The sequence below is a fragment of the Lissotriton vulgaris genome, chromosome 4_1 (genome assembly GCF_964263255.1).
Source record: "Lissotriton vulgaris chromosome 4_1, aLisVul1.2, whole genome shotgun sequence".
In the NCBI taxonomy this organism is placed as follows: domain Eukaryota; kingdom Metazoa; phylum Chordata; class Amphibia; order Caudata; family Salamandridae; genus Lissotriton; species Lissotriton vulgaris.
In genome coordinates this window covers 1349849957-1349870521 of record NC_141691.1, presented here as the reverse complement: position 1 = coordinate 1349870521, position 20565 = coordinate 1349849957, and the positions used below count along the sequence as shown (strand labels likewise).

Genomic DNA, 20565 nt, shown 5'->3' with positions numbered 1-20565 from the left:
TACCAGTGGCTCTCATAAGAACTGTGAATTTGGCTAATTGAAAATAGCCTTAAGAGTACACAGTAACTGGTTCATAAACAATTAAAATACATAACAAAACCAAACAAATGTTTAAAAGTTCCAGTCAACAATATAACATTTTTTTCATATTACTCCCCATTAACTCCTGTAGTCTCTGCAGTAACCTTTTCTGATAGTCAAGGCACTAAGAATAAAATTGGTTGCAGCTAAACAAATCTAATCATTCGCTAACTGCTGTAAAATGATTAGTGCTTAGTAGTTAATGTACGAAAAAGTGAAACTAAAAACTATTTCCTGTGGGCGGAGTATCATTTACCAAATAGCATAAAATGTAAAGCACCTTGTAGTGGAAAGTTATCACAGGGGCATGTTGGAAGATCTGCAAACCATGTGCCACTATTAGGAAGCAAACTAAAAAGTGTACGTTTTTAAGTTTCGGGCTGGAAAAATTAAATCTGTACTGTGATTTCTTCTTAAAAAGTAAAAAAAAAAAAAAAAAAGCTCATCTCCTGGTGATGGCAATGTGCATACACTGTAGCAGTTTAGTTCTTTCAAAACTAACATTCTCATAGCGGTTAAAAAAAAGACCTTTCACTTTATACCAGGGGCCGTTATCAAGGAGGGTGCAAATGTATCAGTTAATACCATCGACACAGCAACGTATATTTACAATGTAGGCTTCCAACAGCTCACAGGTAGCAGCAGTCCTGTGCAGGTAGGGATTGTGTTGGTCAGTGCTCTTCGGTTCTAAAGTCTATGCAAAAAAGTTGGATATGCATTTGGATAGCCAAACCTTATTTTGCAAGCATGTAGATAGCACTCTGCAGAATATTAAATATGGGCGGCATCTCCCTCCACTGTCCTCTCGGGTTGGTTCTGTGTGAAAGATATAAGTAAATAGATGGTATATCATTGTGGCCCCTGAGGTGGTGCAGGAGTTTCTTGACATAGGTTTGGCTGTCTGGATCTCCCTCTCTCCGAAGGAGACCTCCAATTTGTATGTTATCCTAAGATTTTTCTTCGCTGATCCAACATCGTTATTTAAGTGTAACTCTAGTTACCCAGCTTTGTTTTTTTTTTGTATGGTCTCATGCAACCCTCCCTTGGCCCCAGTCAGAGGTCCACTGGTTTGAAAATTGCTCTTCACATTTGTTCCTCGAAATCTGAGCTATGCTGTCCTCTCGGAAGTAGGAGAGTAATTACTCCAGCTCATTTGATAAAGTTCGATTTGTTTAAAATTAAGTGGATGTGTTACTGAACAAGCACTGCTGTGAAAGACTGTGGCCATTTTTATAATGTTACTGGTCTTTAAAGTTAACCAGGATTCCCAGCCTAATGATTAGAAATGGTAAAAGCATGTGCCTATTTTATAGTTACCAGCGCTGGTGAACTGGAGTTAAAGGTAACCAACTCCTTTCTATTGAGGGCCTTGGAGAGCATGGTACGCTCTCCAAGGTTGTCATACTGCCAGTGCTTTAAAAGGGCCGGTACTGTCCGGTACGGAGTACCGGCACTTTTTTATTTTGGGAGGGAGAGTACCGGCACTTCTTAAGAGAAATGCTATACTTTTAATTGGCGAGTACCGGCACTTCTCAGAAACAAGCAGGTACTCTGGTACAGAGTACCTGCACTTCTATTGTTCCATTTCAAACACTGCATACTGCTATGCTCTTACTTCATTGATTAGCGTAGATGATGCCACTGCCATTGCGTCTGTAACTCGCACACCTACTGCTTTCTATTTTAGAACTGTAGTAGAGGCTTGTCGGAATACCCCTTCCCAGAGTTACCCAACTTAAAGCATGTACTGTATTTTTGATTTTTAGTGTCCAGTGCGTGCAATTCATATGCTTGTGTGCTGAGGTTTTGTATGTGTAAAGGCATGAAGACCCAGTACGCATGGCTGTGTGCTCTAGAAGGGCAAATCAATCGTACCTCCCTTTTCACATGGGACTACTGACTATTTCCTGCTCCATGTACACTTGATGACGGCAGCATACTATTTTTGAATTTTTAGCTCACAATAGGTGTTTTTGCTGGCCCTAGTAATAAGTGAGAAGCCGGCTGACCGCGCTCTCCAAAGTTCATCTTCAGAGCCATGAAAGTCTTTTATGGACATCCTTGGTGTGTTATGTGTGCAAGGAGTATCAAACCACTAGCATTATGTATCCGTGTGGCGTTCAAGTGTGTGGTGACAAGATCATTGGGATCCATGTGGGAATTTTGGCTGGTAATGCCCGTCTCCTCGTGAATGGGTAAATGCTTTTCAGTCTAGCACCGTGAATGTCTGACTTAAACTGCAACTTTTGGGAAATACCAGATACTTGGGTGTGGGAGAATAGAGACTGGGCTTTCCTGTTGAAACGAAGTGGTGACCTTACGTATTCCTTCATATGGCGCTCCAATCCAGCTAGATTAGACCACTGTCTCTACCATCCTTAAGACATGTGTGCGGGCTTAACTTCTCATAGCGCGCTTGCTTTGTGTACGCTACCTGAAGACACCCCTGTTAACTCTTCGGTGGGACCATCTCCGAAAAACAAAGGCTGCCTCATTTTGACTTGGATTGATTGACAATGGATTCAATAGGCTTTCCTGATGTAGTTTTGAATTTTTGTAATGAATTGAGTTTACCTCTCGTTCAAAAATTCTAAATGCTTCATTTTTTCTGCGCTTATGAAGAATTTGGTTTTTCATTGCTTCCCTCGCTCTATACTTCAAGCATCTAGCTCCCTTTCTTGGAACCTTTCCTCCATTTTGCTCTTTCTTACAACATTTCACTATTTCTCTTACCTCCCTTCAATTTTCCATCTCTCATACAGCTCTTAACGGCACGCTAACCACACCATGTCAAGGATGTGCATGGATGGTGGATTATATGCACCTGGTTAATATTTAATTGCAATAGTTAATGGTAGGCCTGTAACGCTGTTTCTTGCTCCTCTATTCTTCGGACAAATTGCCATGATTGAGTGAATTAAGATTTTCTACTTTGAAATTAGAAATATATCCTGTGGGTTGCTTTGTGTTATGTTCCTGCACTCCAGTGTTACACTGTCCTGTTAAGTGTCTTGTGACCGCAACAAAGGACAGTGCTATAAAAAAAATAGTACTTTAAATCTGGTACTTTACCTGGTTATGTGGGTGAAGCCTGCAAAGAAATCTACATGAATACTGTTAGCTATAGGGCTTTCAGTGACTACACACAGTGCTGTTGTATTAAAAAGCAGCTAAGGTAGTAAAGACACCTAATGACTATGATGATCACGTGACTCCGTTTCACCAGACACCACTTTTCCATTTCTGCACTTTGTTTTTATGTATCATTTGTGTGATGGGTGTATGTCCAATTGGCACATTTAAAATTAACAAAGACTACAACTCGCAGAATGCACTGATATATTAAGTCAAAACAGAAAACTAGAAACGTTGTTTTTTGCAGACCGACATCTGATCACCCTATTAATGGCGGTGTATATTCTCAGAAGGGGTCCATGACCATATTGTCAGCAGCACATGCTTTGAAATGGAGTACTTGAAGCCTTTTCATGTTCCTTAGCTGTACTGTCTACGGCTTCTACAATAACTTGTGAATTTATTGGAGTTCATTTATGCACGATACAGTGCAGTTTTAAGAAGATGTTCATAAACTCACCAATCCTTTAAGAGGGAATGTGGCTCATAAGCATGATAGACTATCATGATGTAAAATTAAGGGCAGGTGTTTTGGGTGCAGCGCTTTATGGGAGCACATTGATTCCATATACACAGTGATAATTTCTCAGAATTCCAGTACTGGAGTATCCGGGAAGCTAAGCTCTGGACCCTCCCCCGTCCTCCCTCCCCCCGCCCCCCCCCCCTTCCCCCACTGAAGGAGGATGACTTCATGGTGGTTTCCCTTTACCTCTGATCAGAGATCACCTGCAAACTTGATGGCCGATACACATTGTGTGCTGAATAGTGAACTGTAACAATATGAGGTGAGCTACGTTTCTAGCATGGGCGTGCATGTAGGCCCTGAAAGTCCAGGCCACTTGTGGACGTTAACAGGAACATATTAAGTGGCTTACCCTGGGTAAGTGGGTCATAGCAGTAGCATCCAAAACAGAAAATTGGTTAGAGGTCGAGGCTGCACTTGGAGGGGTTCGGCACAAGTCGGTGAAAGCAGTAAATGTGCAGATAAAATTTGGTGTTTTCCAGTGGTTACTGAGAAACAAAAATGTCCTTAAATGAAAAAAAAACAGAAGCCTAGGAATTAACTTTCCTTGTCTGGAAAGAGACTTTAGGAGAAAGCTTCAGATGTACTCGGATGGTTCTGTGACTGCTCACTGACAGAAAAGGTATACTTTATGGTTTAAATTTTTAATTAGTTTTCCAAACTTACAAGAAGAAAGTAAAAACAAAACCTATTCATGATAGCATTTCGGGACCCGGCTAAACAGGGGATCCTGCTGTAATTTTTAACGTAGCCAAACGCCCCCTCGACCCCACCCCTGGACCTGGTGACGGGAAGGGAAGAAAAGTCGAAGAGGTAAGACGTGAAATCATTCTTTTAGAGTATGTCATTAGTGTTGGTTACTGTCTGAGAGCTGTGCGTCATATGGCAGGCTCAACAAGCACAGATATTTAGTGCAAGTAAGCTCTTGAAATTCTGTTACTAATGGCATGAATGGTGACTATAGTTTGGGAAACCACGATCCCTGGTTAGGTGGAGATTGATGCGTTCCATCCCTAATATATACCACACGCGATGTAGCCACCCCGGGTGTCGGTATGTGTTCAGTACCCCAGTGGGAGAGTATGTTTTGCAGGACCGTGCTCAATGCCATGCCAATGTGTTTACCCCGTGGAGATTTGAAGGGGAAGGTAAGAGGTTTTGGAAGGCCTAAGATGACATAGGCTGGGAATCTAGGGAGCTCTGTGTCCAAATGAGTGTCAATGTCTGAGAATTTTCGGACAATCCCATAATACGTGTAGTAGTGTACCGGAGGAACTGCACTGTTGCCAGCACTCAGGGGACTTGGACTGGTTATATTTGTGAATCCTGTGAGGTGTGTAGTACCAATAAGTTATGATTTCTGATAGATACATCTGCCGTGTGGATTCCTCACCTTGTGAATATCCCCCTTGCGTCAGCAACATTCGGAAATTATTTTTGTAGCTTCGCGCCGACGTGGACGCGGACGTCACAGAGACACGGCTCCGCTCGCGACTCCGCTGACGTCACCGACGCCTACAATAGGCCCACGCCGGCGTGATGACATCAGTTCCCTTTTTTCCGCGTCGTCGACGCTAACGGTTTTCAGGGATCGTGCTGTAGCTTTTCAGTAACTTTGTTACTATTTACCTGTTATTCTGTATAACATCATATTCTTCGGGATGTCGTCGAAGAAGACTGGTTTCAAGGCTTGCGGCGAATGTGGCAAGACTATGTCCATCACCGATCCACATGACTGCTGTGTCTGGTGTTTAAGCTCCGACCATGATGTCGAGGACTGTGCTTGCTGCAAGAAGATGACTTCGAAGGCGCTGAGAGAGAGAGAGGCGAAACTCCTTGTGGCTAAGCTTAAGAGTAAGAAGGAAAAGAAATCTTCGAAGTCTCGAACTCGTCGTTCGAGGTCGAGGTCTCGATCGAGGTCACGCTCGGAGTCGTCTTCAGCTCACGCGTCGAAGTCTTCGAGGAAGAAGCACAAGAGGAGCCACGAGTCACGTCATCGCTCCGGGAAAGACTCTGGTTCGAGACCGAAGTCCCAGGTTAAGCTCCTGAGTAAAGAGTTGGTGGTTTCGGAGTCAGAGCATGTCTCTGTGGGTGAGGCTTCACAACCAGGTTCGCCCGAATCACAGGAGCAGGTCCATTCTCCAGTTCCATCCAATCCTTCTGGTCAGGAGGATGAAGGTGAGGAGCAGGGGGCTGGTGAAGTCGAGGTTCCAGTGCCTGCGGGTTCGTCGACCCCGGTTCCAGGACTCGTTGAAGAGGTCGACGTCGTCTCGACTCCGCCTCCTCAGGAACGACCCAGAGATTCTTATCCTGAGTTTCCAGCTCCAGGTCAGGATCCATCTCAGTTCCTGAACGCCATGTTTGGTGTCTATTCTAGGGCAATGTTCCCGTCTGGTGCACCTGTTGGTCCCACGGGTCCTATGGCTTTCAACTTGGGTGTTCCCCAAGCTTATGCCCCTGCGCCCTTCATGCCTTTTATGCCGGCTATACCACCGCATTGGCATTTACCGACACCTCTGGTGTCGTCGACGCCGAAGCGCTCGACGCCGACTCCGTCGACGCCAGTCTCATCGACGCCGATGCCTACGGCTCCGAGGCAAGATTCTGTCCGACCTCGAGCTGAGAAGCCTCGTCAGACGTCGGGTTCGACGCCGGCTCCGGGGCCGTCGGAGTCGATTCCGAACCCGTTGGCTTCGATTGTGAAGGAAAGGTCTCGGAGAAGGGCTCAGAGACTCCTGGAAGAAGATAGGTATCAGTATTCGGATACTGAAGAAGGAGAATTACGGGATTCTGAGGATCCTTTTGAGGATTTGTGTGAGGCCAGTGGGCTTGAACTGTCACCTGAATGGGAGTTGGCTTCAGTTTCTAATGTGCCATCAAAGGATGTGGTGCCTTATCACACTGTTATTAAAAAAGCAGCGAGCCTTTTGAACATTACTCTTCCTACTGCTGACTATAAGCCTAACATCTTGACTGAGGTTCTTCATTCTCCCTCGTCAGTGGTTGAGCCCGTGTTACCCTTCAACGAGGCCTTGACTGAGCCCATCTATGAGGTGTGGAAGAAGCCTTTGTCTGCTCCTGCAGTTTCAAGATCAGTTGCAAGGAGGTACAGAGTGGCACCTGAGGACCCTGCATTTTTATCTATTCATCCCTTGCCTGAGAGTTTGGTGGTGCAGGCTGCTTGCTCTAAGAAGTCTGCTGGAGCTTTCCCACAGGTTCCTGGGGACAAGGAATCCAGGAAGCAAGATCAGGGTGCCAGGAAGGTCTTCTCATCAGCCAGTATGGCATTAAAATCAACCAACGCAACGTGCCTGATGGGAAGATATATCCATGCCTTGAAGGATTCTGTCAAGCAGCTAGTTCCGAAAATTCCTGAGGATGACCGGAAGGATTTTCAGGAGGTGATTTCAGACACTCAAGCAGCTGCGAGACAGGTGATTCAGAGTGGCCTGGACACTGCTGATTCGGTGGCAAGGGTCATGGGTTCATCTGTGGCCACCAGGAGGGCCGCCTGGGTTAAGTCATCAGAGTTCTCTGCGGACGTCCAGTCTGCATTGTTGGACTTACCTTTTGATGGCTCAGGATTGTTTGGCAAGAAGGCTGATGCTGCCTTGGAACGTTTTAAGGACAGTAGGGCCACTGCAAAGTCCTTGGGTCTTCAGTCCAGAGGAACTACTGGTAAATGCTTCAGGGGGTTCGGAAGATCTTCCTTTCGCTCTTACAGACCTTCCCAGTAGCAGCCTCAGCAGCAACAAAATACGCTGTACAAGTCGTACAGGGGCAGACAAAGATCCCGCCCTAGAGGTCGTCAGTCCTCCTCCTCCTCTCCTTCCCAACCCCTAGCCAATGCAGCCAATGCAGCAAAGCAGCCCTAGATCCGCCATTCCGGATCATGTGGGCCCAGTGGGGGGTCGGCTTACTCATTTCCTACAAGATTGGGAATTAATTACATCGGATCTTTGGGTTCTCAATCTTGTAGGGAATGGGTATGCACTTCCTTTCCGGGAATTCCCTCCCAATTACCCTCCTTGCCAGGGTTATTGTTCGGAGGACCACCTGCTTTGCCTGCAGGAAGAAGTCCTGGCTCTTTTCAAAAAAGTTGCGATAGAGGTGGTTCCAGAGCAGGAAAGGGGTCAGGGGTGCTACTCCCGGTATTTCCTGATCCCCAAGAAAGATGGCAGGCTTCGGCCAATCCTGGATCTCAGGATCTTGAACCTTTACCTGAAGCAGGAAAAGTTCAAGATGCTCACTCTTGCCCAGGTTCTTCAAGCGCTGCTGGAAGAAGACTGGATGGTGTCGATCGACTTGCAGGATGCGTATTTTCATATTCCCATCCTGAAGTCGCACAGAAAGTATCTCCGTTTTACGGTTGGGTCACACCACTACCAGTTTGTGGTCATTCCGTTTGGACTTACTACTGCGCCTCGAGTCTTCACCAAGGTGATGGCGGTGGTGGCAGCTCATCTCAGGAGATCGGGGATACATGTGTTTCCGTATCTAGACGACTGGCTGATCAAAGCGGAGTCGCCGGAGAGGGTGCTCCATCATCTGCAGGAAACAACTCAGTTGTTGCACAGGTTGGGTTTTTCGATAAATGTACCCAAGTCTCACCTGGTGCCCTCACAGCGCAACCTGTTCATAGGTGCGGTACTGGACACTACTGTATGTCGCGCATTCCCTCCCCCTCAAAGGATTCACGACATACAGGAGATGATTCCTTTGTTTTACAATGGAGCGGTTGTTCCAGTCCTGAAGGTCCTACGCCTGCTCGGTCTGATGGCTTCATGCATCCTGTTGGTCAACCATGCACGCTGAATCTTTGAGACAAAACTATTACACCACGGTATTTTAGAAAAAATATATATATTCTTATTTAATTTTTCAGATTTTTACAATTTAGTCAATATTGTCAATAAAAACATATAGGTTGCCCCAAGAGGGGAGTGCAAATAGAAAGTGTGATTTCAAAGGGGTGAATAGGTGAAGTGAAAGGAAATGGCACAGTGGTAAATAAGAGACAAGTTTATAATTTAAACAATCAATACTGAATACGGAACTTCACGAAATAACAGTATTGGACACCTAGCCAACAAATATCAGTTCATTTGAATTTACGAACGACAACATTGTAGGGTTCTCATAACAATATCTACAGTCTTGCACTGCCTACAAACTTGGAAAGATACTGGTCTAAGGTGTGTATAAACTTGTCTCTTATTTACCACTGTGCCATTTCCTTTCACTTCACCTATTCACCTCTTTGAAATCACACTTTCTATTTGCACTCCCCTCTTGGGGCAACCTATATGTTTTTATTGACAATATTGACTAAATTGTAAAAATCTGAAAAATTAAATAAGAATATATATATTTTTTCTAAAATACCGTGGTGTAATAGTTTTGTCTCAAAGATTCAGTCCTTTACAGATAGCAGACTAACCGAAGTTGCTATTATTTTGAATAATCTCCTGTTCTTGATTTGATCAGTGTACCAAAAATCTATAGGTCTAGGACCATTGTTTGTTTATATTACTAGATACCCAGGTCCATACCTTTAGGGTCACCCCATTCTTGTAATGGTTAACCATGCACGCTGGCACATGAGGGCACTCCAGTGGTGCCTCCGCAGGCAGTGGTATCAGCACAGCGGAGATCTCAGGGAGTCAGTGAAGATCTCCAGAGAAACTGCAGCGGATCTGTCTTGGTGGAGTGTGGAAGGCAATCTGTCTCAAGGAAAGCCTTTTCAGATTCCTCCTTCGGTTGCCACAGTAATATCGGACGCGTCCACCCTCGGGTGGGGTGCTCATCTGGGGGACCTGGAGGTCAAAGGTCTTTGGTCTCCAGAGGAAAGGTTGCTTCACATCAACCTTCTGGAATTGCGGGCAATTCGTCTGGCGCTCAAGGCCTTCCTCCCTTCCCTTCGCGGTCAGTCGGTCCAAGTCCTAACGGACAACACGACCGCGATGTGGTACATCAACAAACAGGGAGGAGTAGGGTCGCAGTGTCTCTGCAGAGAGGCTCTGCGTCTCTGGTCCTGGGTTCAGGACCATCAGATTTGTCTGATGGCAAATCATCTGGCCGGAGTTCAGAACGTTCGTGCAGACAGTCTGTCGGCAGTTCTCTGCCGATCACGAGTGGAGGCACCATCCAGAGGTAGTTCACGACATCTTTCGGATGTGGGGGACTCCTCGGGTGGACCTGTTCGCCACTCACGAGAATGCTCACTGCCTGTCATTCTGCAGTCTCCAGTTTCCGATGCAGGGAGCCTTGGGGGATGCGTTTCAGTTGAGTTGGAGCTCGCAACTCCTTTACGCGTTTCCTCCCATACCCTTGATTCCTCGGGTTCTGAGGAAAATTCGCCAAGACCGGGCCCGAGTCATATTGATTGCCCCGGATTGGCCAATAAGGGTGTGGTACTCAGACCTTCTCCACCTCTCCTCTCACCCGCCGCTCCGTCTCCCTCTCAGGGCAGATATCCTCTCTCAGATGGAGGGGCAGGTTCTACACCCCCACCTCCAGACCTTACACCTTCATGCCTGGAGATTGAACGGGGCAACCTGATTTCTTTTTCTCTCCCTCACGATGTGGTGGATGTCATTTTGTCAGCCAGGCGTGACTCTACTAAGTCCATCTATTCTTATAGGTGGTCTAAGTTTGTTGTTTGGTGCAGGGAGAAGTCCATAGACCCTTTGAGGGCCCATTTATCTGATGTTCTCCAGTTTGCCCTTTCTCTGGCACAGCAGGGGCTTGCTGTTGCCACAGTGAAGGGTTATCTGTCAGCGCTGTCGGCGTTTATTTGTTTGCCTGACCAGCCTTCTCTGTTTAAGTCTCCTATAGTTTTGAGGTTTTTGAAGGGCCTCATTAATAAGTTCCCTCCTGTCCCTTTTATTGTGCCTCAGTGGGATTTGAATCTAGTTCTGACATTTTTAATGGGTGCTCCTTTTGAGCCTCTTCATAAATGTACCATGAGGCTCCTGACTTTCAAAACTGTTTTCCTCGTTGCGATAACTTCGGCAAGGAGGGTAAGTGAGCTTCAAGCTCTTAGTTCCAAGCCCCCATTCCTGTCCATTCATGCTGATCGAATGGTTCTAAGGACCAGGGCTGCTTTTCTGCCGAAGGTGGTGTCTTCTTTCCACCTTGGTCAATCCGTCACCCTCCCTTCCTTTTATCCTCCCCCTCACCCTTCCAAGGAGGAGGAGAGGTTGCACCGTCTGGACCCCAAGAGAGCGGTGTCTTTTTATTTGGACAGAACTAGAGACTGTCGCATGGACGACCAGCTCTTTATTGGCTTTGCTGGCTGCAAGAAGGGAAGAGCAGTCCATAAGAGGACTTTGTCGAGGTGGATCGTCCTCTGCATTAAGATCTGCTACTCTTTGGCCGGTAAGGAACCACCAGAGGGCATAAGAGCTCATTCGACTAGGGCTAAGTCTTTGACCTCTGCATTGGCTAGAGGTGTGCCTGTAGAGGATATTTGTAGGGCCGCAACTTGGTCTTCCCTCCACACTTTCGCGAAGCACTACTGCTTGGATACCGAAGTGAGGAGGGATGGTCATTTTGCGCGCTCTGTACTTCAGGATTTCCTGGTCTAGAAGAGTGGACACCCTCCTCCGGGAGTGGGGACTGCTGTGGGACTCTATTCACAAGGTGAGGAATCCACACGGCAGATGTATCTATCAGAAGAACAAGTTACTTACCTTCGGTAACGCTTTTTCTGGTAGATACAATATCTGCCTGTGGATTCCTCACGGACCCACCCGCCTTCCCATTGTCCACTCTTCTTTGCCAGAGTATCTCTAATGGGTTGTTTTATTGTAAAATGTTTTATTGCATTTACTTCACACTGTGTGTGTTACTTTGATTTCTATACTGTGTATATTGTGTACATTACTACTGTCATCGGTCCGTCCGTGTGCCTCGAAGGCACGGAAAAAAGGGCGGAACTGATGTCATCACGCCGGCGTGGGCCTATTGTAGGCGTCGGTGACGTCAGCGGAGTCGCGAGCGGAGCCGTGTCTTTGTGACGTCCGCGTCCACGTCGGCGCGAAGCTACAAAAAGAATTTCTGAATGTTGCTGACGCAAGGGGGATATTCACAAGGTGAGGAATCCACAGGCAGATATAGTATCTACCAGAAAAAGCGTTACCGAAGGTAAGTAACTTGTTCTTTTGTAGCCATCTCCATACTGGCCATGTTGTGCGTGGTGTGCCGTGCCCTGTAATAGATGTCCCCCCATTCTTTAGGTGTGAGTTCCCTGACGATTTCTGTTTCCCAGCAGAGTTGACGCTTGGATTTGGAAATCTCCATAGATGAGTTAATCAGGCGGTATAGATCCTAGACTAGGCGGTTGTCTGAAGTCCTCGACAAAAGCCAGTGTTCGAAAGGAGGGAGTTATCGTTCTGCACCAGGGTGCATAGAGGGTTGCAGCACCAAGTGTCAGATTTGGGTGTAATGCCAGCGCTCCGTTTTGGGAAGTGCGATGACTGCTTCAAAGGGAGTGGGCCCTCTAGGTCAAATAAGTTGCCTACCGATCTGCAGCCTGCCTGCATCCAGACTTGGAGTGAATGATTATTAGAGCCTGGGTGAAAATCGAGGTTGTTGGCTATGGGAGTAAGTGGTGAGGGGAAGGTGGTGAGGCTCCTTTGTGTCGCTAGACTGTTCCAAACTGTCAGTGAGGGAAGAGAGATATAGCGATTTGTGCTGCGTGTGCTTAGGGAGAAATAGGATGCCCCATAATGCTTGGCCACCAGTACCCGGTCCATAAATAACTAGTTCTTCTCAGATTCGGCCTGTGACCATTCCACAAAGACCCTCAACAGTGTTGCCTGGTAGTAGCGAAGGAGATCAGGGATTTCAAGGCCACCCTCATCTGAGGATCAGTAGCTAAGGTCCCTGCGAGGGCGCTTGTCCTCCCACACATCTGCTAATTTCTTGCTGTATGGAGTGTAGCGTTCCAGGCGGAGGTGAAACCGGGAGCACTTGGGAGGGGGAAAAACAGGATTTTGGGGCGGACCGTCTATTTAATGGCAGAAATGCGTCCTAGACAGGACTGGGTAGGACCGCCAGTGACTGAGGTCAGTTTGATCAGATGAATTAATTTTTGTTAGTTTAGGCCAGCAGTGTCTACGATGGTAGGTGTAAGCTGGAGGCCCAGGGGGCGCTAGAGGGCGCACTGCGGGATGGCTGACTAAGCAGACAGCTCCGCCGGACGGACCCATAACCCGCGAAAATGACAACAGGAATGAAATAATTTGGCAGAGCGGAAAATCGGAAGGTCTGGAGCAGCTGCGGAGCACCGCTAAATGGGGATCGGACCAAGCGCACACGGAAAATACTGATATCGGAGCCCTGGGGAGCCACGACTGGGGACAGCCAAAATGGTGACTACCATGGTGCAGGGAGATGGACTGTAACCCACGAGATTGCTGAACAGCGCAATCGAACGCTGAAAGTTGTGGGAGGAAAAGCGCAGCGGTAAGCGGCGGACAAAGAAGCGAGCAAGATAGCGAACTTAAAATAAGACCAAGTTAAAACGTATTGGGCATTAACGCGACATTGCAACCAAAATGGCGGCGCCCAGCAAATCATTGCACTACTGATAATGGGGCAATATAATAAGGCACTTAATATTGTGTGTTGTGCCAGTATCCCATCCGACAGGCAGTTGTAATTTACAAAAGGATTACAACAGATAGACGCGGAGGCTGAGGCAGCGGCGATACGTGCCCTGCAATGGCTGGCAGATGAACCGGACTGAGGAAACTAAACTACTTGCGTGTCACGCGTACACGAGAATGCGGCTACGTGAAATATATAGCGCACGGGCACAGGTATATGGGACACTTCCTCTGCACTGATCACCACAAAGACCCAACATTTGCGTAGCGCACGGGAGAGCTGCACAATTAATGCAAATGCAATTCGGAGAGCAGCATAGAGAAAGTTAATGGCGGCCATTTTAAGAGACCTCCAAGTGCCTGTTATTGATTACAACGCTGCGCTGCACGTTGAGGAAATGTGCATTAACCTGCGATAGGCGCGATTATGCACCATCCCTGATACTATAATTTGAGACGCAATCCCCATGTAGCCCAAACGTGCAACGCTGAGCTAACAATCTACCGCACAATAGACCTGTACCGATAACGTGCATTGAGCAGCAACCTGATCCTTACGCAGACACCTAGCACGAAGTGATGGACATTCGCCATTAGCAACCCAAGTCAAAAGCCGACAGAACGAGCTGTGCCACAGACAACCCTACTGTCTTGTTGGCGAAGGGGGATTTCTGGTATGCAAGTCCTTACTACACAGTATAACCACTGTATTCGCTGAGTTTCACTGCTAGTCATTGCATAATTATTCACAATTACTGGCCACTACGGAACTAGGGTGATGACCAGATTGCTCGAAATGGGTAAACCTGACAAGCAACAGCCGAACATAACCTTTGAATCACGCAAACAGTAAGAGCCCCGCGACCCCTTCAAACACGGAGACAGTCGGACGGTGCACCAGAAGCAAATATGGAATCCATACTAAAAGCGATTCAATCAAGCCTCCAAAACATCAATGGCAAATTAGATAATCTCACTTGTCGAGTGGATAACATGGCCGCAAAGCTGGATCGTCAAGGGGAGCGACTAGATGAAGCTGAGAAGCGGATTTCGGCTGTAGAAGATGAGGCCCACACCAGCACTACCAAATGCAGTGAGATGGGGAAGCTACTTGACGTACTAAAGAACAATGCAGAGGATTTGGAGGCAAGCTCACGCCGTAATATTATTCGCATAGCAGGTGTTCCAGAGACTACAAATACATCCCGCATGGAAACATACATAGAAGACCAATGCCGAGAGATCTTTGGCACGGAACAACTCTCCCCAATATTTATAATAGAACGGGCACATCGGACACTGGCGCCCCGACCGCCACCAGGAGCACAACCCAGACCGATAGTGGCCCGTGTACTGAACTACAGATACCGTGATAATATATTGATAATGGCAAGAGACAAAAAAACAAGTGACATACCAGGGCAACAAACTGGAGTTTTATCCTGATTGTACCATGGCAGTACAACAAGCACGAAAATAATTTGCGAATGTTAAAGCAAAATTCAGGAGCATGCAAGTGGAGTACGCGATGCTATACCCGGCACGACTGAAGATCAATTGGGAAGGCAAACAGACGATACTGACCACACCGAAAGCAGCCCAAGATTTTGTTAAGAAGATAACGCACCATCGGAAGGAGCAAAGACAAACGGAGCAGGAACAGGACCAAGATTGAAGACCCACTGCGGAAGACACTGTAGTGCTCAATATCTCCGCAAATACGACACCTGGGGAGAGAATTACTTCTGACTCGGAGTAAGATACTGAACTAGTACGAAGCATAACCGAAGTCACAAGTGGTAACTTACTCACACTGGTAACATAATTTCTTGACCAATTGTAGAGAGAGTACAATAGACAGTCAAAGGTCACAGCGAAGGAAACATGCGTAGGGCAAACGCATGGGAATCTGAACTAAGAGACTACCACAAAAGTGGATGCGGTATGTATATATACCCACATGTTGTGCACTGTTAAAAGTGACTGATAGTTGGTTGTATGACAATACAGACGCTATGAACCAGATTAGAACAGTAAGCATGAATACCGTTGACGCCTATCACAGACCAGACTGATCCGATATACAATTGTAATGACAATAGCAAGCTGAGTAGTGTATGTACATAGGATAGGACACTACAAGAGATCCTTTGCAGCTATGATGCATGATTGGTCAAAGTGCCACTTACATGGCGGCATCATATTAGTTTGAAGAAGGATGGCACTGGGTAGAGGTGCGACCCATAGTATGAGTGAGGGATGCCCACATGTCCGTAGTATCACGAATTGCAGAATGTTAGGTTGCAATACTACGTCTATACCCAGCTCTGCTGATATAAATTTCATATGATTAAATTGTTATATGTTGTTAGTACGAAATGTGATCCGTCCCCATCCATTAAGTTAGATGGTGACTTGCACCTAAGGCGGACCCCTACATGGGTGTTCCCAGCACAGTTATGTATATTTGGGGTGTTACACATGGGGTATGGCTTCGGCAGGATTGGGCTGCTGATGTGGGAGAGGGGAGGAGGGGTTGGGGAAATGTTCTGTTTAATGGACCACAACACTTAAGATGCATTGCTGAAATCCGAGATGATAAAAGAATGTATGATGTAGTTTTTGAAGGAACACAATGTAAATTATGCCGCATAGGTAGGAAATCCACAAGGTTGTATATTTGTGACATCACTAAACACCTAAGTTGGAAATGTCCAACACACCGGGTAACTTGACACTAAATCTACTAACATGGAATGTACGCGGGCTTACAAACTCGAAAAAAATAAGACTACTGTTTGCATGCATGAACAGATGGCACATTGATATTGCGATTCTGCAAGAAAAGCACATAGCCCCACATGCGACCACCCTCATAGGTCGACGATGGGCTGAATCAAGCCATAACTCTACTTACTCTTCCTACTCCAGAGGAGTAGCGATATTGGTTAAAAAGGGTACTAATTTTAAAATTGAGCAGACTATAAAGGGTGACCAGGGACGATAAATTATACTCAAAGGATTATTGCGGGGTCAACGATTGACGCTTATAAATACATATGGACCGAATACTGACGCGCCTGAATTTTATCATGACATGTGGCAACATTTACCTACAGAGCAGGATAACACCCTTATCTGGGGAGGGGACTTGAATGTAGCATTAAATGATAGGTTGGATAGATCAGAGGGGACGTTTTGAGTCACACAGGAAAGCGAGAACTAAAGTGCTGGACATTATGAAAGAGTTGCAACTACACGACATATGGAGGGTACGCAACCCAGAAGGTACAGAAGCGACACATACTTCGACAGTACACGGAAGCTGGTCGATTATTGGTTGGGTTTGGATAAAACTCTTTTATGGACAACGGGGATAAAACATATGCCTAAAACTCTTTCAGACCATAACCCCGTAGTCCTATCCCTAGAGATACCGCAATACACACCACCTCCATACAACTGGAGATTTAACGCAACAGCTCTAACAGATTCATTCTACGCTGACACGATAGCTAACGCGATCAAAGAATACTTTCTGTTAAATGAGCAATCCACAGATGGTCCATGCTTACTTTGGGAGGCTTTTAAAGCCACAATCCGGGGGGTTTGCATGAGCACTACGGTAGGAATTCTGCGGGATATTCAAACACAACTGAACCGCTGTGAAACAAAACTGCGATTATTAGAAAACCAATATGAAAACACCCGAGAACCCGCCATACTGGGGGAGATACGGGAAACATTAACAGAGCACCAATTCTTTGCCAAAGATGAAGTCAAGTATATACACAAACGCCATACAGCTTGAGCCTTTGGAGAGGGAGGGAGACCGGGAAAGGTACTGGCGACAAGAATTTGTGAGGGACGGCAATCACAAACGATATCACAGATTCGGAGATAGGATTGTTCACTTAGCACAGACCCACTACAAGGATTTGTATGTACTTATAGTAGAGTATACAACTCGAAGCCCATTACCACACCTGAGGAAATTTTAAAGTACCTAGAGGATGTAACCATTGCCTGGCTCTCAGACACGCAGAGAAGATATCTATCCCTATCGTTAGACGAGGCCAAAGCATTCAACTCCATCGAATGGTCATATCTCCTTACAGTGCTCAACAGAATGGGGTTTCCACAGATATTTATACAGTGGGTTAAACTTTTATACACACAACCGGTAGCGAAAATTCGGGTGAATGGATGTGTATTGGAGACGATACATATAGAACGGGGGACGAGACAAGGATGCCCATTGTCCCCGTTATTATTTGCACTGGTGCCGCTTGCGTGTAAGGTAAGACAACTACACCATGACTCAGCACTACAGTTTCCGAGCAGGCCACTGCACATATCACTGTATGCTGATGATATGTTGCTTTATGTCCGTGACCCCGAAATACACCTAGCTCCTCTACTTAGAAACTACATTAAATTTGGAGGACATTCTGGACTCCGAATCAAACTGGGAAAAATCATCTATAATACCTTTGACGGACACCACCACACCACATAGCACCAAGTTCCCCTTGGAGTGGCAGGATGGTCCCATAAGGTACCTAGGAGTGTGGTACCATAGAGACCCGGAAATAGTCATAAGAAGTAACTATGGTAGGGTGATCTCGACACTAGAAGATAGTGAACCGTTGGATACAGTTGCCTCTATCGCTTGCTGATAGAATAGCGATTGTTAAGATGGTATTATTGCCCAAATTGCTTTATCTCTTTAATAATATCCCGATTTTTCCCACCAAAGAGGTCTTCAGGCGCATAACAGCAGTTGTGCTCAAACTCATATGGGCTGGCAAACAGGCGCGCATTGAATTGCGTACCATGACTCTACCATATGCAAAAGGTGGACTGTGTTTGCCGGACTTCTATTTATACTATCTATGTGCCCATGCACAATACGCTGCATACTGGTATCATACCATACCTGACGCACACAGCTGTAGAAGATGGAGATGCGTTGCCGGTGCCACTAAACGCAATTTTAACACACAAACGACCGCCACTGCACGATATTAACACTGTAGACACCACTAATGATGTGTGGTACAGATTGGGAAAGCTGGCGAACAAACTACCTCTTTATGCCCCTGGTCTTTTACTACAACACCATCCTGAACTATCAGTCACGAGTGAAGAGGTTCGTATGGGATTACTGCAACAGGTGGGAATCGATAAGATAGGTGACCTTTACAAAAATGGCTCTTTTTTTAACGGTTCAAGACTTATCCTACATACAGAACCAGACGTTACTGTTCTGTTTTACTTACCATAGACTGCAGGGAGCGATCAGGAAATTGTACCCCAGCTATCCACACGAACCGGCACAATTAGAGGCCTTGCAACTTGTACTGGCCTCATCCAACACCACACACCTGGTATCCCGATTATACACTGTGGCACAGGAAGATATTAACTATAGTAATTCTAAAGTCCGAGATAGATGGAATACTGTTTTAGATGACCCCATAACGGACGCAGACTGGACGACAACATGCACACTGATCCAACTGTTAACACCGAACGGAAATCTAAGACTTGTGCATTTTCTCCCTCCTCCCTCCTTTGTCTCCTATTGAATTAGTGAACAGCGCCAAGAAACCGTCCGCTGTAAGTTGCGCTCTATAAATCTTTTTTACATTACATTTTAAATACCTACATCAAGCATATTACACACCTGCGAAATTGTATAGATGTGGACTCGGGTCAGAAGCGAGATGTAAGAGATGTGGGTTTGACCAGGCGGATTTCATACACATGGCATGGTACTATGTGAAAATTCACGCATATTGGGGAAAAAGTAACATCACTATTACAGTAATGGTTGGAGCGGAGATTACCTGTAGTATAAGAGTTTGCTTATTAGGACTGCTGAGCGGCACCCGAGGTCTGCAACGCAAATTCTGTATGGTAGCATTACTATTGGCCAAACACCGAGTTTCTATGTGTTGGGAGAGTAAGCAGGCACCAAACGCCAAACAATGACTATGTGATATGACTCATTGCCGTGATACATTGCAAACATATGAGGAGGAATTGCCCGCAAGATCCAGGACGAAAGATTACTGGCAGTATTTAACTACCTATTTGCTTACAGATCCAGATGTTTAACTGTATAAATGTACTATGTAAATAAGATCCCCTGGAATGTCACATGTTCCTACACACAGACTATGTATAAGGTATATTGTTGTTCGAGACATGCTCTATCACTGGGATGATGAATGCGGTAGTGTGACGGTCCTTGTTATTACACATGGAAACTTGCTTGTATTCAGAACAGTCGCTAGAGAGAGCCAGAGAGCTGCAAACCGCCAGAGAACGCCAAAAACGAGCAGCGAGCAGGTCACGGTTGTGGGAGCACATCGTGGGAGCAGATTGTGGGAACAGATTGTGGGAACAGATCACAAAGGTCCGCGGTATTCTCCCACTCTGCCCACGAGAGGCTCCAGTATTCCTCCCCGCTTTGCCCACAAGCCCCGGCAGACGGCAGCAGGCGTTAGCTTCAAGGAAGCCTGCACAGGTGGGTCTGCTGAACCTGCCGAACTTGTTCCCTCACAGTTTCCTCACCTGGTCCCTTGCAGGAGCGAGTGGTCTGCGAGTGGATTGCAGCAGACTGCAGTGGCCCAGTTCCACCTATTGGCACGGGGGCGGCGGGGGCCCCCGCCGTAAGGAGCCACCCCGGAGCTGAGGCAGAGAGAACCGCTACTGCGGCTGTTAAAACAGGTGCAGGTGCCGGGAGGTGTGAGCCGGCACTAGAAAACAGTGACTGACATGCAAAGGCTGTGACCAGGGAGGTAATTTCTATGCGAGGCAATTTTGGACTCTCACTTTGCCTTTACCATTCAAGCGAAGGACTCGCCGCTTGCTCAACTTGTCTCCCTCCCGCCTCCGCTGTTTCAATGGCGGCCGCCGAGCGGAGGGAGACTACATCTCCCAGGTGCCCCAGCACTCGGGGACAGGAAGTGACGCAGGAGCGCCCGGAGGCGCCTTCAAAACCACCGGCACCACCCGCGTCGCGGGAGCGCCCGGGCAAAGGGCGGGCCCTCTGTGGCCCTCGGTGGCCGAGGTAGGCTGGGCTGGGCCCCGTCATTTTCTTTGCATGTTAGCTATTTCCATGATTTGAGGTGTGTCGCTTTGAAGGAGCTATCTCTGATTACTGGCCGAGTAACTATTGTCTACTTCTCCAATGATTCATTT

The 20565-nt window shown here is 46.7% G+C and overlaps 1 protein-coding gene across 1 annotated transcript in view; it reads left to right on the top strand.

The window, feature by feature from the left end:
* CEP192 (centrosomal protein 192) overlaps window positions 1-20565 on the top strand; it is a 1919503-nt gene that overhangs the window by 292566 nt on the left and 1606372 nt on the right. The gene's annotated exons all lie outside the window — the stretch shown is intronic.